At 41.8% G+C, this 23,272-nt stretch overlaps 1 long non-coding RNA gene across 1 annotated transcript in view; it reads left to right on the top strand.

The window, feature by feature from the left end:
- Nucleotides 1-23,272, top strand: part of LOC132659586 (uncharacterized) — a 243,552-nt gene that overhangs the window by 207,521 nt on the left and 12,759 nt on the right. The window lies entirely within an intron of this gene.

Below are 23,272 nucleotides of genomic sequence, written 5' to 3'. Positions count from 1 at the left end.
AGTGAGGTGGAGAGAGATGATGGGATGGAGCAGTGAGCATGTGCACTCCCCAAGTGGGCTGTTCAAGGGAATGAGCGGGGGTGGTGGTGGTGGTGGAGGGGGCCAGTGGGACAGGGGGAGGGTGTTAGAAAATAAGAGAAGTGGGAGGTGTTAGTAAGTAGCATGAACGGTGTTCTTGAATGTCCATTTGTTCAAAAAATGAGTAAAAGGTGAGATCCCAAATTTTAGATGAAATGTCATTATGGGTCTGAATACATGGATGTACCATTGATAAGGTTTCATCTTATCACGCAAATATTCTACCAGCATCTTGGCAGTGGGATTCCTTTTAAAATAAATCATCATGCCTGCTCAATGTGCATGTGTCAGCCCAAGCACCAGATTTCCAGTCCTGTTTCTGTGGCCTAGTTTGTAAAGAGCAGAGCTGGGAAGCAGATATCTTGAGCATTAACTCTAGGTATGTATGCTCAGTCGCTCAGTCATGTTTGACTCTCCAACCCCATGGACTGTAGCCCACCAGACTCCTTTGTCCATGGATTCTCCAGGCAAAAATACCAGAGTGGGTTGCCATTTCCTTCTCCAGGGGGTGTTCCCTACCCAGGGATAAAACCCACAACTCTTGCATTGGCAGGCAGGTTCTCTACCACTAGCGCTACCCGGCATGCCTCTCGGGATAGCACTAACTGGTTGTTCATCTAAGGAAATTATGTGTACCAGTTAACGACATGGGAGTCATAGATTTTGCACAAGTTACTTAATCTTTGCTAGGCATTATTTTTCATATCCATGATGTTGGAGCAAAGAGTTCCCCTCATAGGGAATTTTAATGAAATTTTATATGTGATGCTTCACAGTGTTGAATTCAGTAAGTATTAGCCACCATTGTTAGAGTTGCTATTATTATTATGGGTTTCCCTGATAGCTCAGCTGGTGAAGAATCCACCTGCAATGTGGGAGACCTGGGTTTGATCCCTGAGTTGGGAAGATCCCCTGGAGAAGGACATGGCAATCTACTCCAGCATTCTTGCCTGGAGAATCCCCGTGGACAGAGAAGCCCGGCAGGCTTCAGTCCATGGGGTCACAAACAGTCAGACATGACTGAGTGACTAAGCACATTATTATTATTGGTAGTGGTTGTATTTCTGACCCTTAGGTTCCTTATCTTCAACATAGGATAATAAGATAACATTTTTTCAATGTTCCCTTCCAGTTCTAAGAATAATTTCTATAATTCCAGAGTTTAAGAACACGAGCCACAAGAAGCAGGTAGTGGTCAGGGAGACAACTCTTCTGCCCTAAATCTCTTAGAAATATCTGAGTTCTTTTAAAATAACACTCCCTGAAGAGGGTCCAAGATTTTATTTAATGTGTGCCTCACCGCCTTCAGTGTCTTGCTTAGTAATACTTCTACATTACTAAGTAAGAAAAAAAAAAGAGTTTGAGCTTTTCTATTTTCATTTATGAACTAAATTCTACTCCAGCTATTTATGATTTAACCTGAATGTATGGTGACAGTAGTTAGCAGTTATGTTTTTCCCCTAAGAACATAGATAACCTAAAAAGTATATTTTCGTCTTTCTTTTCCTCTCCCCCTCCTTCACTTCCACCTTCTCTTCAAGATATTAAAATCCTTTCTGTCATCTGAAACAGATCATCTCTTTCAGACTTTGGAGGTATTTTTTTTTTTTTCCCTTTTACTTGATTTGCTTGGTAGCATCTTGCCCACAGAAATGTAGTACTGACAGAGTTGTTGATTGGTCCTAGAATATATCACAGTCCCTAAATACATGAAATTAGAAAAAAAGAAATCAACATTGTTCTGAAAGGAAAGTAGTTAAAATTCAGAAAGAGAGATTCTTTAATTAACTTAATAAAATTACTAATGGAAGCATTTTAACTGCTAAATTTAATTTACTTGTCAAGATATCAGGCTACAAAGAGGAGGGAAGAGTAGGAACTCTGCTTTCCATTATGATGTACTCTATTATAGAATAAATTTGCTTAAAATGAAATATATCACCAAAAGCCATCAATGACATCTTAATTTGGAACAGCCAGTTGAAAAGTAATTAGACTATGAAGCAATCAGTTCTAGTAAATCAGTGTTTCCCTTTACATAAACATACTTTTTTTTTTCTATTTATACACAGGAAAGACTTTCAGGTAGTAAGCAGGCAATGATGCTGATTCTTTTGGCTGTCTGTGTTGTTACTTTATATTACCAAGCTGTCAAAACAAAATGTTTTATGATGGGATTAAAAAATGTATAAGCATCTGATTTGATTTAGTGTTTATATTTATATGTTGAACTGAGGAGAGTTTGCTTATCACAGGGGTTTAAAAGATTTACATTTGTCTGCTTCTTACTTCCAAAATGCTTTCCAGATCCACAGCCAGCCCTGACACCTTACTTCACTGAGTGAGACTCAGTCAAAAAAAGTTAAACAAGAGTCCCGCTTCTCCCCACAGGTGCCTCATAAGTTATTTAAATAAAGGTGGAGAGTGTGGTTGCTAATGAGACGTGGAGGATAGAGATGGGAGTGGCTAAGAGGATCCTTTTGTTAAGTGTCTGTCGATCCCTCATTTAGAATCTCTCAAAATGTAACCAACTTGCCTGGAAGTGTGTTTATTTGTTTATTAGTATGGAAAGCTAATGAGGGGGATGGGTGAAACAAATAATTTATATTTCATCTATTTTTGAAAAGCCTACATGATTTAGCTAAGAGTTATCGAAACTCCATGTATCAAACAACTGTATATTAGGAAGCATTTCTCTAAATGTATTTGTTCTGATCACCTTGGTTTGCCTCTGAAGAAGGCATCTTCATCTTCAATTTATGGACATGGAAATGGAGGCCCAGGGAGGTAAAGTGGCTGATGGCGATGGCAGGGGCTGAGGCTGGAACAGTGGCTTTTGGGCTGCTGGTACTTTTTCTACAACATCTGCTTTTGATGGAAAAATCCCATCTGTTACATACTGAGGGGAAGAGGTGTGAGAAAACTAACTAGAGAAGATATCAATCACGCAGCAAAATATTTATGAAGGACTTCATTCAGATATTAGGGGAGTCACCATTGTCACCGTCCTTGGAAAATCAGAGGGGATGATGAATTATGCCGAAGAGAACATTAGCTCAGAAGGCAGAGACTACCTTGCGATGTCATGCTGGTGTTAGTGGGTGTTATTCTCCAGTGGGAGAGGCTGGAGTGTGAGAGAGAAAAATAAAGGACAGTTTTATAGTGAGAAGAATAAGCTACACCTTGTTAGGAAGGCAGAAATGTGAGAAAGCCACTGAAACACAGTTCTGGGATCTCAGTTCCGTTCAGTCACTCAGTGGTGTCCGGCTCTCTGTGACCCCGTGGACTGCAGCACACCAGGCTTCCCTGTCCATCTAGGCTCTGCCAGCATGTAAATCACTCAGTAGTATGCAAATGACCTCACCCTAATAGAGGAAATCATTTTCATTCTCTCCACTGCCTATTTAGAAATGTGATCATTGATAACAACCCTACAAGGTACTGTTCCTGCTTAAAAAATACACTAGGAGGCAATCTGATATGTATGATACAATGGGTGTAAGTATTACAATTCATAATTGGAGATAGGTGTGAAGTACCCTAAGACAGTATCATAAAAGTGCAAAAGCCTTGGTTACTCTGTGGCAGCAAGAGAACTGGGCATTGTGGGGGCTATAGTGCCCCTCTGCCTCTAGAATTCGAGTGAAAATGCAGTCTGTCATCCCCAGTGGCTGCTCAAATCCATGTATGACAGGACAGTTGCCCTGGGAATGCAGAAGGCAGGAACTATATAAAAATAGACAGACCAACTTAAAGTTAGCAAAGAAAAGATAAGGAGCACAAAAGTGCGAAATGAGATAGTGCTAGTAAAAGAGGTTAGATGGAGTAAGGAGGCCTTTTATAAATGTATCAAGGGGGAAAAAAGGAATCCTCAAGAGAAAAAAAGACCAGTGAATAAATGAGAAGAGGAGGGCGTGAAATTAATGATGGCTGAGATATTGACCTCCTGCTTTAAGTCACTTTTTAAGAGAAAAATGAGAAGAAAATTTGGACAGCTGGAAGGCAATAATGACTTTTAAAAATAGGTATTGACAAAGAGGATGAGGGGAAACTTAGAAAAAATTAAACATTGTGGCATATACAGATTGTAAGTCTCAGATAATATGCTTCCTAGAGAGCTGAGATTCCCTGCCTACTAAACTAGGCACAGATATGGAAGGAGAATAATACAAATAACAAAAATGTCAGAAATCTCTCAAAACAAATGTGTTTCACACCACAAATGAAAAATGGTGGGGGTAGTTTGGGTGAGTAAACACAGGATCTCTTAGCTGTGTGAATTTTGGACATATTTGGTTTCACAATTTTTAGAAAATTGGGAAATGTTTTCTCTTTTATTCAGTGAGAAAGGAAATAAATCAAATAACCCATATAGTGTATGTGTATTGGGGATACATTAAAAGTTCAAGAAAGACTCTCATTTTCCTCTGAGAGAAGATCAGAAAAATGATACAGTCTTCCAAACATTATGTAAGTATTGTTAGCATAATACATTTAATCAAATTAAATAAATATTTAATCAAATTGAAATATTGATTAAAATATGCACATAAAATTAGAAAATTCAGAGTACAGTAAAAAAAAAAAAAAGCATCTGAAAGGAAGTTTCAAATCCTAATACAGTTTTCATGTTAAATCCTCAAAATCCACCTACTATTGGGAAAGTACTGGATACTGAGAATTATCATTTAGGGATGTTTTGTTGACACTGTGCTCAGTGTTCAGTTGCATCTCAGTTGTGCCTGACTCTTCTGTTACCTCATGGACTGTAGCCCGCCAGGCTCCGCTGTCCATGGAATTTTCCAGGCAAGAACACCGGAGTGGGTTGTCATTTCCTCCTTTAGGGGATCTTCCGACCCAGGGATCGAACTTGAGTCTCTTGGGTCTCCTGCACTAGCAGACAGATTCTTTACCACTGTGCCACCTGAGAAACCCTTTGTTGACACTATCCAATGCATTGATGTGGGATAAAGATACAATGCTAAGTACTGTCATTTTATATGAAGAGTGATTTATTGGAAGTGAATTCCTAAGGGAAGATACTATCTTGGAATAGTTGCCCCTGAACAGTTGCCTAGGCATTCCTACCTGATGGCCTATCTTGGTGGACAGATTTTGGTTTCCCTCATTTTCAGTGTTCTCTTTTTTTCCTCATGTGTTGCTCTGCAACCAGAATCCCCTGGGATATGTGCCACACCACTGCTGCCCTGCATTCACTGCACCACTTGGCAGGAACCCAGCAGCAGCTGCCCTCCAGCCACTTACAGGCATGAACCAAAGTGTGCTTCCTTTCCAAGTCAGCACCACAGTGAGGGAAGAGTGGAGGAGGCAGAAGTCATATGGAAAGACACGTGGCAGGGATGAGACTTGCCCTCCTCCGTGAAGAATTTAGGCACATGGCACAAAGTGGGGGTAGAGAACATTCCAGCATCTGCAGCTAGAGCAGAGGTCTAGACACAGTGTGTCTGCACAGGGAGCCAGGAAATAATTCTTTTCTGGTGGAGCAGATTCTCAAAAGGTGGCAGGTGTGCCTGAGATGTGATAGACATGTTTGTGATCTGAAAACCTGGACACAAATCACAGCTCTGACTTTCAGGAAGGTCATTTTGTATGTGTTATGATCATAGTCTTTGCAAAATTGGATTCATTACTTGCCAGCAAGGCTGCCTTGTTGACTAGTGATTCAGGGGTTGAAGAGATTGTAGGATCAGCTTCCTGTTTCTCAGCCAATCCTCAGCTTTGCCTTCACTGAATTTCTGACCCTCAGCAGCTACTTTTGTTTCTAAGAGGGATTTGACTTCCAGGCATACTGCAATTAAACCATTTCCTTTCACTAACTTATCATTTAATGTCCCTTCCAAGATTTTTTTAAAGCAAGTTTAATGTTTTATACTAACTTTCAGTATTTTATAACAATTGTTCCTACATGGGGTGGGAGGGAGATTGTCTGCTTCCTAGTTGGATTTTGACTGTGTTGTTAGGACAGGGAATTTGTGCTGAGAAAAGGAGAGACTCCATTCCATATAGGGAATGAGGGAGACTCTATTTCTGATAACTAGAATAGTGACAGATTGTAAGTGGGAAGTGGGTGGACACAACTGATTCTTTTACATAAATCAGACCCCAAATCCAATAAACGATGTCAGCCCTCCTCACTGAGAGTGGTTTTTAGGAGTGCTATTGAAGAAGGGAGGGGAGCAGGGAGGGTTAAAAAGAAAGGAAGAAAGGAAGTGAAAAAGGAGGAAGGAAGGCAGAAAATATCAAAGAGAAACAGATAGCAGCTCACATATATTTTAGGGACCCATTTTGAAGCTTTGTTGTGTTCAGTTCAGTTCAGTCCCTCAGTCGTGTCCGATTCTTTGCGACCCCATGAATCGCAGCACACCAGGCCTCCCTGTCCATCACCATCTCCCAGAGTTCACTCAGACTCACGTCCATCGAGTCAGTGATGCCATCCAGTCATCTCATCCTCTGTCGTCCCTTTTTCCTCCTGCCCCCAATCCCTCCCAGCATCAGAGTCTTTTCCAATGAGTCAACTCTTCCCATGAAGTGGCCAAAGTACTGGAGCTTCAGCTTTAGAGTCATTCCTTCCAAAGAACACCCAGGGCTGATCTCCTTTAGAATGTATTGGTTGGATCTCCTTGCAGTCCAAGGGACTCAAGAGTCTTCTCCAACACCACAGTTCAAAAGCATCAATTCTTCGGCGCTCTGCTTTCTTCACAGTCCAACTCTTGCATCCATACATGACCACAGGAAAAACCATAGCCTTGACTAAATGGACCTTAGTCGGCAAAGTAATGTCTCTGCTTTTCAATATGCTATCTAGGTTGGTCATAACTTTTCTTCCAAGGAGTAAGCGTCTTTTAATTTCATGGCTGCAGTCACCATCTGCAGTGATTTTGGAGCCGCCCAAAATAAAATCTGACACAGTTTCCACTGTTTCCCATCTATTTCCCATGAAGTGATGGGATCAGATGCCATGATCTTCGTTTTCTGAATGTTGAGCTTTATGTTACTTGGGTATAAATGCCCGCATAGGAAAGAGACCTTCATTTCATTTTTCCTTTCTTTTTCTGTTGCTCTTCTCTACATTGTATTTAAAACAACCTTCTTTACTCTACTTCTTTTTACCCTTCTTTATTTTAAGAACATCTGAAAATTTTTTTTTTGTTTGTTTTCACTGAAAGTTTTAGTGAACAGATTGTACATAGAAAATTTTCTTTGAAGTCTTTTGTTTCTCAGTGCGTGTATTCTAGAACTTAGTCCCAAACTCGCTAGGAATCAGATTTGGATAATGTATCAATGTGCATATAGACAGAACTGAAAACCGCCTGACTGAAGACTGAGATGCTGATAAGTAACAGATAATGGTAAAAAATATCTTCCTCTTTGGAAGTTGGAACTAGTGTTATTTAGACTGAACAGTTACTTTCTCTTCTGGCTTTTATATAGTGTTTTTAAAAAAGATTATTTTTGTATTTTCAGACAACTGAACCTTACTTATGGCTCACATGACTTGAAAAATAAAACTGTATTATTATTTAGTAAATAATAAAAATGAGAATGCCACCTATCAATACTTATAAGAATCAGCCAAAGTTATACACAGAGGTGAAGTAATAGCTTTGAATATTTCATTTCATTGGGGAAGTAAAGAAAAAATAATTAGCAATGAATTTAAAGTAAAACTTTAGAGATTAAATAATAAACAATGAGAAAGCAAGTAATAAAGATAAAAACAAAGAAAGAATCAGAAACCTTAGAATAGTAAAAGTGATTCATTTTCTCTAGGTATTAGAAAAAATTGCTATATTTTATTTATGGAATAATATAACTGATATGTATCATAAATTATATTTATGTATTATATGTAGCATATTTACATATATAACAATACATTATTTACTAACTTATTTTCAAATTATTTTGTTGTTGTTCAGTCACTAAGTCATGTCCAATTCTTTGTTATCTCTTGAACTGTAGCATGCTGGGCTCCTCTGTCCTTCACTATTTTACTGACTGATCAAACCTTGTCAGTTTTTAATACAGTTTCAATAAAGAAAATTAGAAATGGGAGCGTGAATTTTAGAATGTATTCAGGGACAATAAAAATCATAAGAGAATTGTGCAAAGTTATGCTCTTATATGTTTGAAAACCTCAGTGAAATGAAAGTATTTTGGAAAAATATAAATTACCAAAACCGTTTGAGAATAATTAGAAAAATAAAATTAAAGCAGTAGATGAAACTTAGTAACTGAATACAGTTTTTAAAAGTGATTAACGTATCAAAAGTATTAGTACTAAAACAAGTCCTGGGAACTTCAAAGGCCAGTTTAAAATGGCTCCCAAATATAGAAAAATATTAAAAACTACTTAGTTTCATGATGCTAGCATTACTCTGATGCCACAAGTAGAGAAAAATAGTACCATAATGCAACAAAAAATCTTCACACCTTCTCCACTTATAAATACAAAAATATTCCTAATATTAATCATCTTCTCATCATGGTTGATTGCTCAGTGTGCATTTGAGAAGGCGGTGACAAGGTCACTGCATTTTTTATTATTTATCAGAAGGATCCTCACTCCTGAAGAAGTGTCACGCAGGTGGAATAGCTTCATCAATTCTGTGGCAGGACAGAGGATCAGAGAAATGATTAGACAGAATGGGTTTGCCAGGAATGATTTGATTCTGGATCTGTTTGTTTGAATATAGGGACTTGGGTTAAAGTCATGAAATGGTCAAGCTTAATTTTTTGTTTTTTGTTTTTTTCTTATACTGTTTTTAAACTTAACATTCATGTCAGGGAAAGATTCTAAATTGGTGTTCTGTATTAAATCTCCAATATAAAAAGTCCAGGTGCCAAGCACTGAGCATGATTCAGAGGTGAAATTAATTGCTTCTTGCCATAAGGCTCATGCACAGTGGGCATCACCACTGTAGTCGTTAGTGATCTGGCCATCTTTCCACTCTGTGTCGTGCTGACTTCACAGCTATCACTCTTCCCCCGACACCCCAACACCCACCTCTCTCTTCCTCCCTTTCTCCTGCCCCATCTCTCTTATTCTTTGTATTTGGGGAGGAGTTTGGTCAGCCAGCCCTTTGTCAAGAGCAACCTTAATGGCACCCTCTTAGAGAGGAGAAAGCTGCCTTTAAGTGCCAGTCTTAATTTATGGGTAAGAGCCACTACTGTACCTGTGCGAGGATCCCGCGAGAGTTTCACTAAATGTGTCTCTGCCGATACCAATGACCGAAAGAGACCTTCCATTAACTTCTGAATTAGCCAAATGGGACAGAGCTTAATCTAATCTGTGTTATTTCATTTTCTAGGTTACTTGTTTTAAAGGAAATAAAGTATACTCATAGGCTGTCTAAAACCATCCTGGGAGATGTACATGGAAGGACTCCATTTAAACAGTATCAGCTTCTGAGAAAGCTGGGTGCATATGCCTAAGGGCCCAGTTTAACTTGGCAGATGCCTTTCTCACAGTAGGCAAAGCAAATCCCTAACTCCAAAGAGCTTGGAGGGAAACTGCGTATTAGTGAAAATGATGCATGCTCGCACTGGAGTTTTAAGATGCTGTGGGTAAGAGACATTTTCCTCTATTGATATCTCCACCCATGCCTACTTGTGTTCTCCTTTGAGGTGGTGGTCTTCACAGTGACTGTGATCTCTTCCCTTTGGTCTGGTATGACGAGTGCTATGAGCAGTGTAGCCATCTTCAGAAGCAGATTGGAAACTGATAGGCTGGAGCCAAAGGCTTCTCAGGAGGCAGCCTGGTGCAGTGGAGAAAGAACCAAACCAGCTGTCTGGAGATTGAATTTCCTTCTCAGCTCAGGCATTAACTGGCTGGGTAACCTTGAACATAACTCCTTCTGAGTAGAGTATCTTTATCTATCAAATGGGGGTAATAATATTTGCTCTACATGTTTTCAGATTATACTGATCAAAATAAGATAATGAATATGAAAGCATTCACAAACGATCAGCCCTGCCCCTGCATAAATTTTCATTGTTTCAAGTGTGATGGCACATGGAATGGTCCAGCAGGTTAGGGAGATCTTGTAGGTATCTTGGCAAAGCCTTTTTGACTCTCTAGGATTTTCATGAAAGCAAAATTTGCTAAACAGAGCTAGATACAATCAGCTCTCTCTTTTTATAGCCATCCTTCCCAACTGCCAACCCTATTCCTGGGACTGAGAAGTGTGCCAAGGTTAGAAGACTCAGACGTGGGGTGCGAGCCATAACTTCTAAATCAGTTCTGGCAAGGTGCCAGACCATCAGTTTGGAAAAGTGATTTGAGTGTTTTCCTGAGGACAAAGAATTACTTAGAGAGTACATCTTTCAAGAACACGTTATTGAAACTTGGGGGAAAAAAAAAGAGTTTTAAAATGTGAGAACACTAGTATTAAAGGCACTCTAAACCAATTATAGCATATTTACTTGGATTTCAATGGGGGGATACCCTTTTCATTATTTGCAAGCTTCAGGAACATTAGAAACACTTCGCAGAAGACAATGTAATAGCCAAATCTGAAGTAGGATGTTGTTTGTCCGTTTAATCCACTTCCTTGCTTTTACCTCCTTTGCGAAACCAGAAGAGCACTCAGGCATTTTCAGAATCCACAGCGTGTCCTGGGTAGGCAGTGTGCCTTTGGGGACTTAGCACACCACATCCCCTGAAGAAATGTATGCTATTGCACTCACCATAACCTGTGCTTCCGTGGAGATGCTGTGTGAGGAGCCACTCTAGGGTCAGGGTTACACCCCTGAGCCTGTAGGCCAGAAGGGCCCAGTGCTGATGCATTATCTCTACATACTTTAAGGAGAGCTCTCTCAGTGCCATGGATGAAGGATGGGGATGAAAGACGTAGAGGTCTGAGGAGACTTCCGGTCAGAGGTGCCCAGTATTCTGAAGATCTATTGTCCAGAAGGCATTGACTACCTTTAGCTTACACAGAGCTTTGAGTTTTAGTGCCCTTTAGTCAGAGGATGGCCATCAGGGACAGAATATCCTCTTTTTCTGGTAGCTTCACTGTATGGGTTTGAAATGAGTCTGAAGACCATACAGTATGCTGTGGAGTCCCTGAATGTCTGTATACTTACTATTCAACATAAAATGAAGCTCTCTCCAGCTTTCCTTACTCAAATCACAAGAAACCCTTTCTCCAGTTTGTATAACTTTACCCTGATGCTGGGAAAGATTAAAGACAAAAGGAGAAGGGAGCGGCAGAGGATGAGATGGTTAGATGACATCACTGACTCAATGGACATGAATTTGAGCAAACTCCAGAAAACAGTGGAGGACAGGGAAGCCTGATGTGCTGCAGTCCATGGGGTCGCAAAAAGCCCAACATAACTTACAGACTGAACAGCAACAACTTAATGTAAAGCTTGTGCCAGCAAAACATTTCATTTATGTTGACAGTGGCTAGTTTCCTATCACACTTAGTGCTACCTTTTCAGAGTACAGCCTATAAAACAGGGGTGAAAGAGATGAGAAAACCTGTCTACTGCTGGACTCCATGCTTTCGGAGCATAAAACTTGTCAGCTTGGGTCAGATGGTGCCTCCAACAGGACAAAAAAGGGGCGCAATGGAGGCCACCTGCTGGCTCCTCTGAGGCAGCAAGGTCTGAGCAATGACAGATGAGTGCATGCCTGGCACTGGGACAGGTGCTGGGACAAAATGGACTAAGCTCCCCTCCCTGCCTTTACAGCACTCAGGCTGCCTGGGGACGGGCACTTAAAAGAGGTGGTTACAATTTCTTTCAATGGTTGCTAGGGAAGAGTAACTTCTGGGGGCTGAGGAAGCATGTTACAAAGTCATCCAGCAAGGGTGACTTCGGGAAGATGAGAGTTGGACTGTGTTTCGGAAGTAAAGTCAGAGTTGCCCAGGAACTGTAAGGAGGAAAAAATCACTGGAGACAAAAATGCAGTGGGTGTGTGGGCGTGAAAGCATGACCGCAGTGGGGAAGCCCAGTCATCTCCCAGGGCTTCCCAGGTGGCTCAGACAGTAAAGAACCCACCTGCAATGCGGGGGACCTGGGTTCAGCCTCTGGTTCAGGAAGGCCCCTGGAGAAGGGGCTACAGGCCGTGCACGCGTGCATGCTAAGTCACTTCAGTCGTGTCCAGCTCCTTGTGACGCCTTGGACTGTAGCCCGCCAGGCTCCTCTGTCCATGGGGGTTCTCCAGGCAAGAATACTGGAGTGGGTTGCCATGCCCTCCAGAGGATCTTCCCAACCCAGGGATCAAACCCGTGACTCTTATGTCTCCTGCATTGATAGGCGGGTTCTTTATCACTAGCGCCACCTGGGAAGCCTGGGCTACATTCCATGGGATCGCAAAGAGTCTGATATGACTGAGCAACTAACATTGTCTCTCAGTCATCTCTCCCTCACCCCAGTGCAGGCCTGAAAGGTGGACAGGAGCCTGCTTTAGTGCCTCATGAGAGAGAACCGTAAACTGCTATAAAATGGTGGGACTGATGCTATCATAGGGGCTTGAAAAGCATAAGATTACTCTCATGAGAAGGACAAAGACTATTGTCATGAGAGGTGTGCTCTAAGCATCTGGGAAGTCCCATAAAACCTCAAAATTAGCAGTGGCTTACTGAACATTACAAAAATGGGGAAATATTAAAAATATAGTTTTCAGCCTTCGATTAGCTCCTCCTGGTGACTCAGTTTGCTGCTTTCTGTGAAAAGTAGTATTTCCTTATATTTATCCTAATAAATACATTCATTCAGCTTCAAGGGAGGGAGCAGAGTGCAGGCAACGTGGGCAGACACATAGCAAGAAGATCCTGGACTTTGTGAATAATTTCCTATGCAACCAGTCCTATAAAAAATTATGAATTTAGTGCTGTGTCCATTTACCCTTTGCCATTATAGACTGAAGACTCCTGTTTCTTTATCTCCTGCTCTTCCTTTTCACCTTTTTCAGCTTATCTCCTTCCTACTTAGCTGGCCTTCCCCTACTCCATCCAGTTCAAATTCCACGCGCCCTGAGGATGTGAGAGGCGTGTTGCTCTAAGCTTCTCTCTTGCCAGCTGAGGGACCTCATTTGGCCACCACCTTCTGAACCCTCGCTTTTCCATGCAGTGTGGGCTCTGTGGAAACTTAATCCAGAACAACATCTCATCCTGCAGTGTAAACACAATACCCCTCCCTCTCTCATGTCATCTCATGACAGTCAGCCCCTATCCCAGTTCTAGAAAATGTCCGAGTTGCCTGTGCATATGTAGTGGGATTGGGGGCTTCTCTGCCTCCTTTTTCTCATGACCTTTTTGGGTAAGCTGAGCCAGAAGAGCTTTGAAACCGGCCCTGTAGGAACTTGGTTCTGTGAGAATTCCTCAAATCCCTCAGATTAAATCAACTTCATTAGGCAAAGACAGAAGTATCAAAAGCTCAAAAACTGAGTTTTTACTGACATGCTTTAAAAAGGGCGTGGACCTCATATATAAAAGTACTGTTTTACTTCTCAGCTTTCCCAGGAATGTATGTATTATGCAAAATACGACACACCTGTGTAGTTTCCCAAGGCACCAGGTTCTGTGACTTCTACTGAAAATAAACATGGGAAAGATTTACCACACATGGGGATATTTTAAGCTAATTGGACACAAATAATTTTAATCTGGGGTATGATCCAAGTGAAGCAGTAAGTGAACTCTTATTTTAAGCCAAATCTCCCTCAAAGTGGCCCCACCAATTTTTTTTTTTTTCCCTGCCACTGAAGAGCATGCTCCTTCTCACCCTGTTAGATTCCACTAGCACGGATATTCTTTAAAAACCAGGTAGGCTTCTCCCGGCTATGTGGTTCTTCTTTGTCTGCCTGGTGCTGTTGAGGGGCAAAGGGCATTTGAAAGCATTGGTCTTCACATAATGCTACCACCTTGCTCTGAGCTTCTTCCATCACCACATGAAAGGTGCAGTTAAAAAACACACATCAAAGTGGGAGTCTCATTGAAAAGGCGAGCGCTGCCTGCTGGGATGGCATTCAGAGCCCGGGCTTTTGTTTCAGTGGCGACTCTCACTCTCCTCCACCAAGTTTCCTGTTAACTCGGGTGTGGGTTCTGACTCGCTGTTGATGATATTGGAGTGTGTGTTTGTGGCACTCACTTTTAATCAGTGCATTTGAGTTTTTGAAGTAAGAACTTTCTCCGGCTAGTTGAAACTTTCCCATGGAAGGAAGCATCGTGTCTGGCCAGATTTGAAGTTAGCCTGGGGATGCAGTCTTAAATCTTGGCCCCCAAATCTACAATACATTTCAGGAAGGGAGTTTTCTCCCCCACCCGTTTTTGATGGTTTGATAAGTATGATAAGGATGTACATCCTTTGGAGGGAGAGATGCTTGAAGAGGACTTTGGAAAGAGGCAAGTCTCTGCACCCACCCTGGTTCTCCCTGTCTTGAGCCTGCACACATCACCCCAACCCTTGCCATCATGTGAGAGATTAACTAAGCCAGCCGAGCTGCTGCTCTGCAGTCAGTGGGCAAGGTCAGAAGTTTGGGCTGGAACAGTCTACATGACATACAGAGATTTACAAGTCTCTGAAAATGTCATGCCTGGGTGCTCAGCCTCTTCAGTTGTGTCTGACTCTTTGTGACCCTATGAACTGTAGCCCCCCAGACTCCTCTGTCCATGGGATTCTCCAGGCAAGAATACTGGAGTGGGTTGCCATGCCCTCCTCCAGGGGATCTTCCCAGCCCAAGGATCGAACCCAGATCTCCTGCTTTGCAAGCGGATTCTTTACTGCTGAGCCACTGGGTGAAATTTCTTATAAAGGTGCCCAGCCAGCCACAGGTGGTTAGCAGAACCCCCACTTGCAAATCCTTGCAGATAGCCCAGCATTTGTCCATCTTCAGTGTCAGGATTCCAAACCACCATTTGCTTAAGTGTCAGCCAGAGCCCACGTTAGGTCCAGTTGGGAACGAGACTCAGCCTGCCTTCCCCTCTCTTGCCACTTGTCCTCTTGAGCTCTCCTCATTTACCTCCAATTCCTTCTCATTCTGCAAACAAGACAAGTTCTCAGTCTTAGAGGCGAACCTGCTGCTGTGAGAGTACCCCAAACAGTGGGTACTCAGGTTACCCAAGTGGCTCATGTCCCTCAGGTTAGATCAACCTCAGCAGGCAAATCCAGAAGTTTCAGAAGTTCTGTTTACTCATCAAAAGACAGAGTTTTCAGCAACATGGTTTAATAAGGACCTTGAGTGCTGAGCTTAACTTGTCCACTGCTGTCCATAGTTCCTATCCTGAGCTCCCAGCAAAATGGTACTTCCAGTCTTACACATTTTATCTACTGAACATTTGTAAAGAATTAATGGTTGACAAATTATAGAATTAAAGAAGTCTACTGCTAGAAAGTCTTTGAAATCTACCCATTCTATTCCAACACTCTTATTTTACAAATGAAGAAAATGACTTCCAGGCTGCTTATGACTTTTAACCAAGTTGGTTTGGTGACAGAGCCAGAATTAGATTTCCCAGAGTCATCCTCCTGTGAAATTTTTTTTTTTAAGCACAAAATATTTTCTACCCTGGGGTTTTTACATTTTAAGGGAGTCAAAATTTAGGTTCATGTTGTGTGTGTGCATGTATACTCATTTGTTCAGTCATGTCTGATTCTTTGTGACCCTATCGACTGTAGCCCACCAGGCTCCTCTGTCCCTGGAATTCTAGAGGCAAGAATACAGAAGTGGGTTGCTATTTCTTCCTCCAGGGTATCTTCCCGCCCCAGTGGCTGAACTCTAGTCTCCTGTGTATCCTGCATTGGCAGGCTAATTCTTTACCCCTGACCCACCTGGGAAGCTCATGTTCAAAGACAGAGTTTAACAAATCCTGTTGAGGTGTGAGCCATCAGATGGAGAGTTAATGTGCTGGTAGCTGCAGCAGCAGCTTCAAAATCCTCCCCAGAGACGGAAATTGGAAAGTTTAGACTGACTGATCTCTTGCTCCATCCCCAAGAAGTGTCATCCCTAGTATTTACTCTCCCCTTCTGTGATGGGATTGCCAGGGTTTCCCATGCTGGCTAAAGTCTCTGTGGTCTTCCATCAGAACTTTAAATCACAAGTAGCTCCTGTCTGCAGTGGTTATTCTGCCTCATTAGAAAATTCATGGGTGTGTGCTGAATGGAGAAAGTAAGGGAGCATGAAGTTCTCCAGGAAAACCTGACTCCAGCTCCACCATATGCCAAAGTATGAACAAAGCCTGTCTGGCCTCATTTGGATTCCTTTCCTCATTGATTTTGCACAGACTTCTTTCTCTTAGTGATAGCTCCATGAATGACTTATTTCCACTCTTGGGTAGCAGTTGCAACAAGAACAGCTGATTTCTACATATGGAAGAAAATGGCCTATGGTAAAGTAAACTGGATTTGCAGTCTACCTTCTAGGAAGGCATGCTGCTTTCTTGAGAGATGGAAGTGTTCCTTTAAGATTTTTGTTGCTATTCCCAAGGCAAATTGTGCATGTAATGATCTTTCCATACACAGAGCATTATAAAATGCACTGTTTGTTGGATTCTCGAAACGTCTGCCAGGTGGTTGAAGCAGGTGGAGCAAAGATGCTGAGTTAAAGAGGTGGCATCACTGTTCAGCATAGGAACCTATGTTTTCTGACTTGTCGTTATTCAGTTTTCATATTTTCAGAAGCAATCATGGGACAGAAAACTTAGGGAGGAGAAATGCTTGCCAGCCGTGTAGTGACAGTTGTAGTTATTGTACTACTCTTCCTGTCCAGCAGGAGGCAATAGAGCTAAAGTCTTCCACACAGCTTTGACTCAGCACTGCCTCCTCCTAGTACATTTCTCCCTTTACATTTCTCTCTGGAATCATGCAGGTGTCAGTTCCCCTCCACTTCAACCCAACCTTCTTTGTACTACTAACCTCCCACTTTATTAAATCTTGATTTTAGAGTGAAAGGATGGTCCTTTGGGGACCAATGCTGATTTGTGTAAATTTTGCCTGATAGTCTTCATTCATTCATCCAAAAATATTTAGTTAACTGCACTGTGTACCCAGGTGGTGCTATTGGTAAAGCACCTGTCTGCCGATGCAGGAGACATAAGTGACAGAGGTTCAGTACCTGGGTGGGGAAGATCCCCTGGAGGAGGGCATGGCGACTTACTCCAGTATTCTTGCCTGGAGAATCCCATGGACAGAGAAGCGTGGCAGGCTATACAGTCCATGGGGTTGCAAAGAGTCTGACACAAGGACTGAAGCGACTTAGCTTGTAGCACGCACACAGACACTGTGTAGCAAAGCAGAGATATAATGTTTAAGAAAACACAGTCCCTGCCCTCATGGAACTTATGGTCCTGGAGTGAGGGCAGATATTCTGTCACTCAAGGGTTTTGCCTATATGCAATAAATTCTTTAGTTAACTAAAGCAGAAAAGAAATGTATAATTGCTCACTTAATAACCAAGTTCAAATGCAGAAATGGGAATGATCTAAAAGAGATGAGGCAGCTGGTTAATACAGATGAGTCCCCATTGAACACCTGCCATTGACACTGCTGTCTTGGACATTTGGTGTCATTGCAGCCCTATTCTCAAGGCTGTTTCCTTAAGATATAAAATATTAAGTAGGTGTGTTTGATTGAGCCTACATGCCAGCTGCTAGTAGTATGGAAAGGGGTACTTGGGCTCTACGCTCCTGTGATGGGATGCAAAGTTCTTCCTTTCATCATCACACCCCTGTAGTGTTATCCACAAACACTATGTTCTTACTCAATTGTAAAGGGCCGTATGAATCATGATAAGAATCTTAAAATGCAGAAAGTGCAGCAGGAAACCACTGAAATGCTTTAAGGTAGAAAATGATACAGTTCAGTTAACCTTAGAAAAAGAACTTCCAGGGACATTAAAGAAAGTCTAGAACAGACACTTGAAAGCTACCTGCTTTCTACCAAAAATATACAAATTTTGATTATTTATATTTGAATTATAATTTTTAAATTAAAATGATACATGCATATTATAGTAATTTAGGCTGAGTGATGCTAGATATAATAGTCCCCAACTCTCAGTTGCTTATTTTATTTCTGATTCACTTAAAGTCCAATACAAGTTTTGGTGATTAACAAGCAGTCTTCAATATGGTCCATCAGGGATCAAGGCTCCTTCCATTTGCAAGATCCACCATCACTCTGGCCTTGGATTCTTTTGCTAGAAACTTGGTATATAGCCAGGGGTCAGGGAAAGAGAGAGGGTAAAGGATCACATGATAAATTTTTATAGCCAGACTTAGAAATGCTTCTATTACTTCCTCTCACTTTTTTTGTTTTTTTGAGTAAGAAAAAATTTTCTTAGGGTTGAATAATCCCCTGCAGAAGGGAAAGGCTACCCACTCCAGTATTCTGGCCCAGAGAATGCCATGGACTGTATAGCCCATGGGGTCGCAAAGAGTCAGACACACTGAGCTACTTTCACGTTCACTTTCAGTCACGTGGCCATCCAGCTGCAAAGGAGCCTGGGAAATGTAGGCTACATATCCAGGAAATAGAGGAGACAGATTCTTAACAAACACTTAGCCTTTGTCATACAAATAATTTAGAACGTATAGGCGAAGAAGGCTTATAATAGCCAGAAAAAAATCAACTTTGCACCCTCCTCAGTCTTTTCTCAGTCTCCGGGATCACCTACTTTCAACGCTTTCTGAAAAGATGTGACAGAGAGCCTGGCCCTATACTTAGATCTCTGCAGCAGTCACATCACGAAGCAAGAGGAGTTCTTTTTGAGTCAGGGATCCAGACCTCAGAGAGCTCAGGTGGAAGCATCAAGGTGTGCTCATCACTGTAGACCAGGGCTTCTTGGTGTTGGCACTGTCCACGTGTAAGCTTGTTAATTATTTGCTGTGGGGGAGGGGAGGCTGTCCTGGGCACTGTATGATGTTTAGCAGCATCCCTGGCCTCTATCCACTAGATGCCAGTAGTACTCCTCCCCCTAGTGGTGACAGAGGCAGTGTTTCCTGACATCGTATATGTGCCTTCGAGGACAAAATCACCCCAGCCGAGACCCACTTCCAGAGAGGGTGAACCTAGGAGAGCTGGAGAGAGGAAGATGGAGCTTGTCACTATGAGCCTCCGATGGTGTTATCACTGAGGTTTATGGACGATATCCCCTTAGCGTGAGTTGTAGAGAAAGGTAAGGATGTGGAGGAATAACATCAGTGAAAGATAGCTTCCCTTCCCATCACGTGCCCTGAAAAATAGAATGGGTGCTGATTAAAGTCGTTTGCTTTAAAGTCAGGTGCTTTACACCATCACTTCATTTTAAGATCAAGGACTGACTTTCTCCAGGACCCGCTCTGTCCTCCATGTCTCACCACTGGCACATTCGTTGGCCAGAACCATGACAACACTTGAACAAAAATCAGGAGGCTCAGGAGAGAGCGAACTGGTTGTCAACCCAATTTATCTGCTATGGTCCAAACCATCTTTGTTTTTCGGGAGTAGGAGGGTTCCCCCACCCCTACCAGTGTGCAGCCCCCTGGTGGATAAAGATTGACTCTACCTCTGTGCTTCAGCTGCCCGGTGGAGACTGAGACATTAGAGGAGAATTAAGAAGGAAGACAAGTATATTGATCTCCCTCACCAATTTCTTCCAACCAATACCTCTTAATCACAGGACAAATTGGAGTCCTGGTAAACGACTTTAATGAGCATCCATTCTATTTTTCAGTTCACATGAAGGGAAGGGAAGCTATCTTCCAGCCTCCCTCCCCATTTCCTCTTTGTGTTTGTGATTTCGCTCTCACATCGCATCTATATTTCATTTTATGTATACATGCATATATATTTTCACATTTTTATTTGTGTTTTGCTATTGCACTGGAGGTTTATTATTATAGATCATCACGAGGCACCTGAATATTTTGCAAGACAATGAACCTCTAGAATCTGGGTATCGGAGGAACTAATTTTGTGCAGCAAGAGAAAAAAAGAGAGAGAGAGAGAGGGAGAAAACAGTAACTATACATCTGGTTTCTAGACAGTATTAGGATGGCATAACTTGTTCTTGTCTGAGTGAATTCAGTGGATTTGTATTATACAGTGCCTGCTTAAAATGTGTATCCGAATCAGAACCGTTCTTTAAATTAAAAACAAACCCCACGGCTTTCTCAGCCCTGAGCGTAGCCGCGCATTTGCAACTCTGTTCAGGTGAAACCAACTCTTATCCCAAGAGGGTGGGCCGACAGGAGCACTCTTAGTGCGTGAACATAAATTTCTTCCTCCTTCCAAATGATATTTTATAAAATTGTAAAGGAAATTGACACTCTAAAGTGCCTGGGTAATGCCATGTCATAAACTTCACACTGTAAAGTGGAGAGTGGAGCTGGGGTAGGCTTGTGTTTTGAGCAGCAGGCTGCACACCCTACGACTGGGTCCGTGTTCCCAGGTCTGCTCCTGGCTTTGTGTCACCCGGGGGAAATCAAGACTTCTGTCAGGGCTTGAATTGCGCATCTCGGAAGTATGCATGCATTCTTCCCTCCCTCCTTTTCTCTGTCCCCAGCTGTACTTTGCACTATTGGTATTCAGAAAATAGATGAGCCAATGTTTATGAAACACTTTGAAACTCTAAGGAAAATAAACTTACGTAAGCCTAGGTTGTTATCAACTGTATTGTTACCCTTATTGTTACAATTTCCATGGCATTGCATATTTGTAAATTACATCCAGTAATTACCTGAGTACATACAATAATTCAAGTGGTAACTAGTATTTGACATTAGTATTTCACAGCAACTTGCTAGGGCAATAAATAGAGCTGGGGTTCTTTCCCTTGACATCTGATTATTTGTTGGGGGCTCAAGATTTGTTAGACAGGGTACTAAGAGCATTTAGAGCCATATCTTCCAGGGACTTCATCATCTCTGACATGCTCTGTCTGGCATAGTTTTGTGCTATGAGAAGTTCCCAGAATACTACAGCTGCCAGAAACATTTGAGCCCATCTTTAGTGATTCCATTTTGCAGATGAGGAAGCCAAGGCTCAGAAAGAGCAAATGACTCTCTCAAAGCCAAGTTATTATTTAAGGTATCAGAACTGGAATCCAAGTCTCTGAATTTCCTGTCTCGCGCTACTTCTTTCATTGCCCTGCACTGTTTGGGAAAGGAAAAATAGATAAAAATGGAGTATAAGGCAGATTTGGCTTGGTTACGAGATTCCTCAAGAGTGATAGAGCCCTGGTTTGTTAGGGCTTTAGAAACCGTCCCCAAATGCACCCTGAAAGAGTCATTAGGTTGACAAAAAAGATGGAGATCAAAATGTAGCCCCTGGGTTAGCGATACTGATGGAATGATCAGAAGACTATGGGCTGAGTTTTCCTAGATATACCATGGTGTCATCTTCTAATAAGAAGTAGTACTTCTTGAGGGGCTTCCCAGGTGGCGCTAGTGATAAAGAACCCACCTGCCAATGCAGGAGATGTCAGAGACACCGGTTTGATCCCTGGATGGGGAAGATCCCCTGGAGAAGGAAATGGCAACTCACTCCAGTATTCTTGCCTGCAGACTGCCTTGGACAGAGGAGTCTAGCGGGTTACTGTCCATAAGGTTGCAAAGGATCAGACATGACTGAAATGACTCAGCACAATAGTGTTCCTTGAAGTCCTTCTCTTCTCTTTCAGGGAAGAAGGTGGGTAAGGTCCATTTTAGAGCTGGGCTGTCAATGAAGACTGTCAGTTCCTGACACTTAGTTGATGCTTCCTATAGGAGATACGGTGATTATTTGGGTGGATCCCAGTGGAGGAGTATGGCAGGCACATCACTGCCTGTGAGGCAGTGATTCTTGTTACTGTGTAGAAACATTTATGGATGACAGATATTCTCCAGGTAGTTCATGGACTAGGCTTTCATCATATTAATTTTTTTTCATAGTACTGGACTGTTCTGACATGAATTAGTAATGTGTTTATGATATTTAAAGCAATTCAAACTATCCAGGTTTTATTTTTTTTTCTTTTCTTTATTGAAGGATAATAGCTTTACAATATTGTGTTGGCCTCTACTATATATCAACATGAATTAGCCACAGGTATACATATGTCCCCTCCCTCTTGAAAAGATTCCCTCATCTATCTGCTTACAGATGGTAATGTCTTGATTTTTTTCATTAGCAGTTTAGCATATTCACTTCTTTTTTCTGGTAAGAAAATTCTTTTTTTCTTTTCCTGAGGTCATTGAAAATCACCCTTGCTTTAATAGGCTACAATTTAAACAGAAAGATTGATTTTTGTTTTGGAGATCCATATGATTCCTAGGAACATAGAAGAGTTAATTATAGAATGATACTGAAGTTCCATGTAGTATTAAGAAGACTAGACCAGAAGGACCACAAAACTCATACTGACTTACCTACTGAGTAGCTTTGCACTCTAACAACTCACTTAACATTTCAGGGCCTCACCTTTCTTTTTTGTGAAATGACAGAACTTGATTAAATCAGTTCTAAAGTCCCCTCTAGTCATAAAATTATAGGAATCTAAGTGAATTGAAAATTGATGGTACAATTTAGGAAGAAGCTTTCTGGGATATGGAACTTCTAGAAGATATGATTGCAGTTCTTCTGAAAAACATAAATTATAGTAAATGACTCAAGAGTCAGAACCCTGAAGCATCAAGGCTCCGAAGGTGTATAAGACTAGCCAACTACCCTGGACTCAGAAATGACAAGACCATTTCCAACTGCAGGTATGGAGTGATGACACAGCGGAACATTGGCCTTTGCAAACCCTATCAATGTTTCTTACACGATGCTGTGGAAGGCTGTGCTATCTGTGTTCCTTCCTGGGGGCCCAGAGGAAGGGAAGGAAAAGAGAGGCTGGAGGGAGGCCAAGAGAGGAACTGAGGCACAGACTTGTTAAGATGGATGTTCGTTAATAAAAAGGGAGTTAGAAACATCTACTTGGTGTGATTGAAAATTAATAAAGCTGGTTCTATTGTGGCTAATGGGATCCATCTTATTTTTTCATCATCACATTCCACATACATGAAATACACACACACACACACACACACACACACACACACACAGTGAAAGAGTAGAGTTGCTCTTTAATCTTCCATGGACTTGACAAAGAATTTGCCCTTCACGAACTGGGGCCAAACAAGGTAATTTTTCCTTGCGACGTAGATATTCTGTGACCAAGGGGTCCCCTTACTGCTGGAACAATGGCTCAAAAGGCCCCATT

This window comes from Ovis aries, chromosome 3 (genome assembly GCF_016772045.2).
Source record: "Ovis aries strain OAR_USU_Benz2616 breed Rambouillet chromosome 3, ARS-UI_Ramb_v3.0, whole genome shotgun sequence".
NCBI classification, from domain to species: Eukaryota; Metazoa; Chordata; class Mammalia; order Artiodactyla; family Bovidae; genus Ovis; species Ovis aries.
Note: the sequence above shows the minus strand (reverse complement) of the source record. Positions and strands in the feature narration are given on the sequence as shown.